General features: G+C 40.6%; 1 non-coding gene across 1 annotated transcript; it reads right to left on the bottom strand.

The window, feature by feature from the left end:
- Positions 1-219: 219 nt before the first annotated feature.
- Positions 220-326, bottom strand: LOC147929701 (small nucleolar RNA R71). Its single transcript, XR_015578999.1, has one exon. It is a non-coding gene; the product is annotated as a small nucleolar RNA R71 (small nucleolar RNA).
- Positions 327-8,829: the final 8,503 nt, after the last annotated feature.

Genomic DNA, 8,829 nt, shown 5'->3' with positions numbered 1-8,829 from the left:
GAGGATCCACTGGATCACCTTGATGAGTTTGACAGAATATGTGGACTCACTAAGATCAATGGAGTGAGTGAAGATGGATTCAAATTAAGGCTCTTCCCATTTTCTCTTGGAGACAAAGCTCACCTTTGGGAGAAGACTCTTCCTACTGGAGCTATCACCACATGGGATGCATGCAAGAAAGCTTTTCTGGCCAAGTTCTTCTCCAATGCATGGACTGCTAGGTTGAGGAATGAAATTTCTGGGTTTGCTCAAATGAATAATGAAAGCTTTTGTGAAGCTTGGGAGAGGTTTAAAGGATTCCAGACTCAGTGTCCTCACCATGGCTTCAGCAATGAGTCACTTCTAAGCACCTTGTATAGAGGAGTGCTTCCCAAGATAAGAATGCTTCTTGATACAGCCTCTAATGGCAACTTCCTCAACAAGAATGTGGAAGAAGGATGGGAATTGGTTGAGAATCTTGCTCAATCTGATGGCAATTATAATGAGGATTATGATAGGACAATAAGGAGCTCCTCCACTGATCAAGAGGAAAAGTATAAGAAGGATTTGAAGATGGTCAATGAGAAACTTGACAAGATACTCCTCAGCCAGTCCAAGTCTATTCACTTCATTGGTGAAGAAGAAGCTCCAGTTCAAGAGGGGGAGCCTGAATTTGCTGAGTTGTGCTACATGCAAAACCAGGGAGGATTCAAAGGCTACAACCAAGGAGGTTTCAAAAACAACAATCTCTCTTATAGGAGCACCAATGTGGCCAATCCTCAAGACCAAGTCTATCCACCTCCTCAACCTCAACAACAGCAACAAAACTACATCCCCAAGCAACAACACCAAGTGTTCCAGCCCCAATTGTGTCCCCCACCATTGTTTCAGACTAACCAAGGCCAGGAACAAGACTTAAGAGCAATGATGCAACAGTTGTTGATTGGGCAAACACAAGGCAAGATTGAGGAAGCCAAGCAGTTTGCTGAGTTGAATCAAAGGCTCACATCACAGTACAATGATCTGAACATGAAGTTTGAAGGTCTCAACTCCAGAATGAAGTATATGGAGAGCAACATTGCCTCTACTTCAGCTCCTAAACCCAACCAACTCCCTGGAAAAGCTGTTCAAAATCCAAGGGAGTTCACTGCAAAAGCCATTCATATCTCTGATGAGGAAGTCACTGAGGACAGTGAAGTCCAAGTTTGGGGGAATTCATTAGTTACTGAAGCCCTAAGTGACGTTTGTGCAAAGCAACTGGAGTTCGTTATTGCACTCGACCAGGTACTCGAACAGCCACTCGACCGAGTGCATGCTCGAGTGGTCGATCGAGTTGCAGACTCAGAAGCTGTCAAGCCTGCTAAGTACATTCCTCCTGCTTACAAGCCACCCCTTCCATTCCCAGGACGTTTCAAAGCACAAAAGATTAAGGAGCTTAGGGAAATCATTGAGAGAAAGGAGATGATGGCTAAGCAACAAGAGGAAGAGAAGGCTTTGAAGGAAGTGGTTGTGATTGAGAAAGCTGTGGTTGAGGAAGTGTTGGCCATACAAGAGATCACCATTGCTTACCAAGAAGAAGAGAGAGGACCTGCCTTGGAACAGTATGATCCATGTCCTCTTTACAAAGATTTTTTGCTTGATTTGTCAAAGAAGAAGGCTGAAGCTCAAGATGAGAAGGATCTTGAGGACCTTGGAGGAGTTATCATTCCAATCAAGCTTAAGGATCCAGGTCCATTCTATCTGCCTTGCACACTTAGCTATCTTCACTACAACCAATGCCTTTGTGATTTGGGAGCTTCAACAAGTGTGATGCCATACTCCATAGCACAAAAGCTTGGGAGAACTGATTTCAAATCCACCAACCTTCATATATGTCTAGCTGATGGGTCAAACAAGGAGATAGTTGGAAGGTTGGAGAATGTTCCAGTCAAGATAGGGAAGGCAAGGGTTCACACTGATTTTGTGGTGTTGGAGATGGACAAGGAACCTGAAGATCCAATCCTTCTTGGAAGGCCATTCCTAGCCACTGTTGGAGCAGTTATTGATGTCAAAGAGGGTCTTGTGACCTTGAACATTGCTGAAGATATAGCCATGAAGTTTAACATCTATAACCCAACCAACCTTCCTACCATTGATGATCAACCTTTTACTATCAAGGACAAAGGAGGTCAAGAAGGTTCAAGTGGTGAAGCAACTCCAAAGGCTAAGCTCTCCTTTCAAGATGATTCTGTGGAAAAGCTTAAGAGGTCAGTTCAAGAGTTGACTAGTATGGTTGAGGATCTTCAAGTTAAGCTGAACAAGAGGTCCTTAAAGAAAGCAAGACCAAGGCTCAAAATCAAGAAGAAACATGGTTTGTGTGTTAAGGGTGAGGTGATCAAGGATCAACTTCACAGTGATCAAGAGGTTCCAGGGAGGATTTCATCACCTCCTTGGTATCTAAACAAGGTTTAAAAAGGACACCAAAGTCAAGCTTAGTGACTTTAAACAAGCTCACTATGGAGGAAGTCCCTAAGGTATCCTTTGTAAATATGGTTTATTTTCCTTGTAGTTTTGATGTGTTTTCTTTTATGTTTGTGTTGGACAGGCCTTTAGGTGAAAATGTAGTTGGGTAAGGAGATATTTAGACTTGGAGAAGGAGACTCGCAAGCCCACTCGACCTACCCACGAGAGGTACTCGACCGAGCTAGAAAGGAATTGAGGCCCATTTGATCTTCAAATCGCTAGAACGATCGAGTGGAGGGAAGAACAAGAAGAAAAATTTTGAAATTTCAAAATTTAGTCAAGGTGCTCGACCGTGTACAGTCGAGTGTGGGGTCGAGTGGCAGCAAAAAGCAGGTCAAAGATTCCCATTTCAAATTTGAATGGTATGGACGCTCCACCCTTGTCTCTTTGTCTCCTTAGCTTCTTTATATAGACCTTGCACGAAATTATACCTCTCACATTCTCTCATTTGCTCAAAACCATTGAATTCAAGTTTAAAAGTCTCTCTCATAGCTTATCTTTTGCTCAAGCTTAGTTCTTTCAAGTTTTTGGTTCACTAACCTATTAACTTTGAGCTTTGAGTCTATTCCCTTCAGTTCTATTTGAAAAATGTCTTCAAGAATCACTAGGAAGTCTCAACAAACCACTGCAACCTCCATGGAACGTCATGATGCTAGCCTTGAATCAAGAGGAGAAGCTGGAAGGGCCACTCGACGCCCCACTCGATCATGCACTCGACCGAGTGGTGGTTCGAGCAGCCGGTCGAGCCAGATGCCGCGTCCAAGGAGAGAGAGAGTTGAGGAAGATCCTGAGAGGACTGAAAGTGAGGAGGAAAGGGAGTCAACTCTCAATGAGTTCATGAGGAGACACAAGGCCAAAGGGAAGAGGCCAGCAGTTGAGGTTGAACAAGAGGAGAGTGAGAATGAGAGTGAGGAAGAAAGTGAAAAAGAAGAGATAGAGGATGATGGAGAAGCTGAGTCTTGTGGGTTGTCAAAGAGGCAACTTTATGATGCTTTCATGAGAATGGAGTTCTTAGGGACTAGATATCCACACAAGGAAACCATGGAGAAGCTAGCCATTGGTGAAGATGTGGAGTATCTCTTTGAGAAGAGCAACCTAACTAAGTTTATGGGGCTTTGCATGGAGGGCTACAAAGAAGAGAGTTGTGAGTTTCTAGCCACAGTCAAGCTGCATACATATGCAAGGAAGGATGCTGAGTTTGGAGCTGGTCACATTGCTTTCACAATCAAGGGGAAAAGGTATGAACTTTCAATGAAGAAGATAACCAATGTGTTTGGTTTTGAGGTTGGCAGCAATAGGAGTTTGATGATTCCAAGAGAAGAGCTCTATGCTGTGTGGGAAACCATTGGGGACAACAAATACTACTCATCCTCCAATTCCAAGAGTTCAAGGATAAGGAGCCCAGTCCTAAGGTACTTCCACAAAGCTCTTGCCAACACCTTCTTTGCTAGGAAGGAAACTGGAAACATTAATGAGGGGGAGCTAATGATGATTGATTTGGCTCTCAATGGAGTCATCTTCCAAGCAAGAAATGGTACCATCATTCTTGGGAGCACTGTGGAGACTGACCTAGCAATGGTGCTCATTGACCACATGATTTACTTGAGAAGTTGGGTAGGCAAGTTGGAGAATAAAGGATCAAGAGGAGCACTAACCATTGGAGGCATCATTACTCCAATCCTACAAGCCGCTAAGGTTCCACTTAGAGGAGAAAGGGTTTCACCAAGATGGATTGACTCTAGCTACCTCACCTCTATTCTCATCCTAGCCAAGGAGATGCATCAAGGGAATCACATTTTCAACTTTGAACTTCCAACACTTGGGAAAAAGCAACTGATTTTGCCTAACCAAGAGCTCACCACCATTCAAGAAGGAGCCAACATTGACTTTTGGCCAGCTGAGGAGCATTTGTTTGATGGGATAGTTCAACTTAGAGTTGATGAAGCTGGAGATGTGCAAATGGCTGATGGGGAGGAGCAATTTTACTTTGAGGATTATGAGCTCAACCCAAGAGATAGTAGAGGAGTGAGGGAGGCTACCAAGAGATTAACCCTTTTGCAAAAATGGAACAAATGGCATGGGAAGAGGTTTGATAAGCTGAAGAAGAAGGTGACCAACATGGCTAACTCTATCAAGGGCTTAAAGAAGGAGATTGCTGAGTTGAAGAGTGGGAATTCTTCACCTACACCATCAAGCCCTTTGAGGAGGAGTAGCTCAACTAGAGCACTTTCTAGAGTTGCGAACCCTGTGGAACCAGCTAGGGCTTCAATGTATGAGCCAAATCAGAGGAAGAGGAGCTCAAGTACCCAAGAACAACCATTTTCAAGGTACTCAACCCCCCCCCACTCGAGCACCCACTCGAGCACCCACTCGACCGAGCACCTCCAATGCACTCGGCCGAGTTCCAGCCCAGATCACCCTATGGTTTCCCACCTCCAGCTGCTTATCCAGGATATCAAGGTTACCCTCCCATCCCACCCCAGTACTTCATGGATCCAGCACTCTACCAGCAGTTCTACCAGCAGCAAGGTCAACATTTTGACACTCGTGGTCCAGCTCGACCCCCCCACTCGAGCACGTACTCGACCGAGCCCCGGTCGATTCCCATCGTTGAGCTGCCCCAATCTCCACCTCCAAGTCACCAACAAGACCCCAACTACTCCTATGACAGCATGCAGATGGATGTGGACAACTACTTCCACAATCCCTAAGGTACCACTATGACCTTCACTTGTAGATATCATTGCATTTGACATTGTGTTTTGTTTTTTGTTTTTCATCTTGAATCCTCAATCAAATTTCTTTCACACAGGGACTGTGTGATTTAAGTTTGGGGGAGGGTTTGAGATAGCATTTGACATTGTGTTTTGTGATTCTTATTTCAAATTTTTAGCATCATCATGTTAATACTTGCATAGCATCTAAGGCATAGAAAAACCTTAAAAATTTGAAAATTTTTGCAAAAATCTTTATAAAAAAAGAGTGTTCATGTAGTTTGCACTGCACATTAGGATCTTGTTTAGCATGTTTCATGTAGGATTGTATAGTATTTGCATTAGGGATCTATGATGAGTATTCCCTTGTTAGCTTGTTTATTCACTAGACTAGGATCAATGCCCAAGTTAATAGTACTTTGATGCTAGTTGAGTGGTTAGAAGAATAAGATTGAACCAAGCCTTGAATTCCTACATTGCATTTGGTCTAAATTGAAGCATGTTGAGATTTGAAACCATTTCCTATTTATAAGAACCTAATATTGACTTTCAATTATCAATGTGTGCATTGCTTTAAACTCATGGATACCATATACATATTTGGATCATCTTCTTCCTTTTTACCACTCTTGTTGATCCAAGTAGCTGATTGAATCATTAGAATCAGTTCCCCTACCCCTAAACCAAATCTTCTTTCAAGCCATGTTTATTCTTGTGTGTGTGAGGCCTATTTTTGGGATTGAGCTTGGTAGAAAGTGTTAGGTTTGAACTGACAAGAGTAAAGCCTTGTGTAGTTCTAGTTTGCATTTTTCAAACTAGATAGGACTAGGTGGTTCACTTGTTGGGTTTGGGACTTGGCTGTTATGAAAAGAAAAGTGGAAAAAGAGAAAGAAAAGGTTAGAGTCTTTAGGAGGGGAATGTGTTTAAGTAAATTTAAAGTCTAGTGAAAGAATGGGAAGAATAAAGTTGTTTAAAGATGGTTCTAGTTAAAGAAAAGAAAGAAAGAAAAGAGAAGTCTAGCAAAATGCTTATATGTCTTAAGAATAAGAAGAAAAGAGAACCATAGCAAATAAGTAAGAATCCCCCATTCCACTAGAAAGATCAAATAAGAAACCTCTCCTAAAACTTTAAAACCAAAAGAGAAAAGGGTAAAAAAGAAGAAAAGAAGTTAAAGGGTAGCACTAGGATCAATTGGGTTTAGATTGATAGGATAAACACTTTGGGTGCCTTTGGGTAGACAAGGTTTTGTTCTTGTATGTGTCTAAGTGTTCTTACCTTTAGCATTCTTCTAAAGCTCAATCCATTTTTTTTTTTTATGAGAGAACCTTGATATTGATAAGCCCTACTCTAAAAAGAGACCATCATTGTCTCTAAACCTTTTACTGCCAAGCCAAATGAGTTTAAGCATTGCACATAATTGATTCATGTTCTTGATTAATGAATGTTAAAGGAAATGGTTGATTTGAATGCATGTGGACATCTAAGGCTCAAATCAGTGAAGGTTGTGATATGCTTGTCTAAAGTCTTTAAGTATAGCTCATTCAACCTGCATCATAGTGCTAGTAACTTGGACATTGATTCTGAGATCCCACTTTCAAACCTCATCTACCTTCTTTGTTTATTGAAATCTTAGTCTAAATATCATTGCTTGCTTGTTGTTTGATTAGTTTCTGCATTGCTCTGTTTTTCTTGTGTTGCTCTGTTTTCACGTTTAAGTCTAGCTCGACCACGTACTCGACCTACACTCGGTCGAGTGCTGCTCGAGTTCATCCCCAGAACTTATGTTTTTAATTTGTGATTGTCTTGTTTCATTCCTGTTTCATTTCCATTGCATTCACGTAGTTTCCTGTTCATTACTTGTCTTGCATTAGTTCATTAGCATAGTGTCTATCTCTGTTCTAGTTTCATTATAGCTTTAATTTGTCTGTTCTGTTTGCATTTAGTATCTTGTTCTAGTTGGTTTTACTTTCTGCATTTCATATCTCATTATAGGATTGTTAGTGACAAACAATCTTTACAATTGGCTTGACTTAGACTCATATGCACATCTTAATTGTTCACAATCACTCAGATAGGATTGACACCTCTTATACTGCAACTGCATAAGGGGAATTGAAACACCCTGACTTCTATTCATTCCATACATCATCATTCCATACATCATTCATTCACCACACCACAAAGAAAGTCAGTTTCATATTGTTACATATTTTGACCCTAGAGAGAGTAACATAGCTTTTTACTGATTCGAATCAATCTTTTCTCTCGGTTTTAGCCTGTTTTCTCGGTTTAAGCCTGTTTCAGGACAAAATGGGTATAAGTGGTGTGTAAACACTCGAAATTCAACCCGAACTCTTATTGTTAGTCAAATGCATTTGATTGTTACATATTTTGACCCTAAAAAGAGTAACATAGATTTTTATTGCTTCAAATCAATGTTTTCTCTCAGTTTTAGCCTTTTTCTCGGTTTAAGCCTCTTTCAGGACAAAATGGGTACAAGTGGTGTCTAAACACTCCAAATTCAACCTGAACTCTTATAATTAGTCAAATGCATTGGATTGTTACATATTTTGACCCTAGAAAGAGTAGCGTAGCTGTTTATTGCTTCAAATCAATGTTTTCTCTCGGTTCAAATCAATGTTTTCTCGGTTTAAGCCTGTTTTGGGATAAAATGGGTTTAAGTGTTGTCTAAACACTCCAAATTCATCCCGAACTCTTACAATTAGTCAATTGCATTGGAATGTCACATATTCTGACCCTAGAAACAGTAGCAACGCTGTTTACTGCTTAGAATCCATGTTTTCTTAGTTTCAGCCTTTTTCAGGACAAAATGGGTATAAGTGGTGTTTAAACACTCCAAATTCAACCCGAACTCTTATAATTAATCAAATGCATTGGATTGTTACATATTTTGACCCTACAAAGAGTAACATAGCCGTTTACTGCTTCGAATCATTGTTTTCTCTTGGTTTTAGCCTGTTTTCTCGGTTTAAGCCTGTTTCAGGACAAAATGGGTATAATTGGTGTCTAAACACTCCAAATTCAACCCGAACTCTTATAATTAGTCAAATGCATTGGATTGTTACATACTTTGACCTTAGAAAGAGTAACATAGCTGTTCACTGCTTCGAATCAATGTTTTCTCTCGGTTTTAGCCTGTTTTCTCGGTTTAAGCCTCTTTTGGGATAAAACGGGTTTAATTGTTGTCTAAACACTCCAAATTCATCTCAAACTCTTACAATTAGTCAAATTCATTGGAATGTCAAAACTTCTGACCCTAGAAACAGTAACAACACAGTTTACTGCTTAGAATCATTGTTTTCTTGGTTTAAGCCTGTTTCGGGACAAAATGGGTATAAGTGGTGTCTAAACACTCCAAATTCAACCCGAACTCTTATAATTAGTCAAATGCATTGGATTGTTACATAATTTGACCTTAGAAAGAGTAACATAGCTGTTCACTGCTTCGAATCAATGTTTTCTCTCGGTTTTAGCCTGTTTTCTCGGTTTAAGCCTCTTTTGGGATAAAACGGGTTTAAGTGTTGTCTAAACACTCCAAATTCAACCCGAACTCTTATAATTAGTCAAATGCATTAGATTGTTACATAATTTGACCCCGAAAGAGTAACATAGC

Source organism: Camelina sativa, chromosome 13 (assembly GCF_030686135.1).
Source record: "Camelina sativa cultivar CO46 ecotype springtype chromosome 13, ASM3068613v1".
In the NCBI taxonomy this organism is placed as follows: Eukaryota; Viridiplantae; Streptophyta; class Magnoliopsida; order Brassicales; family Brassicaceae; genus Camelina; species Camelina sativa.
The sequence above is the reverse complement of the archived record's forward strand: the minus strand, read 5'-3'. Positions and strand labels throughout refer to the sequence as shown.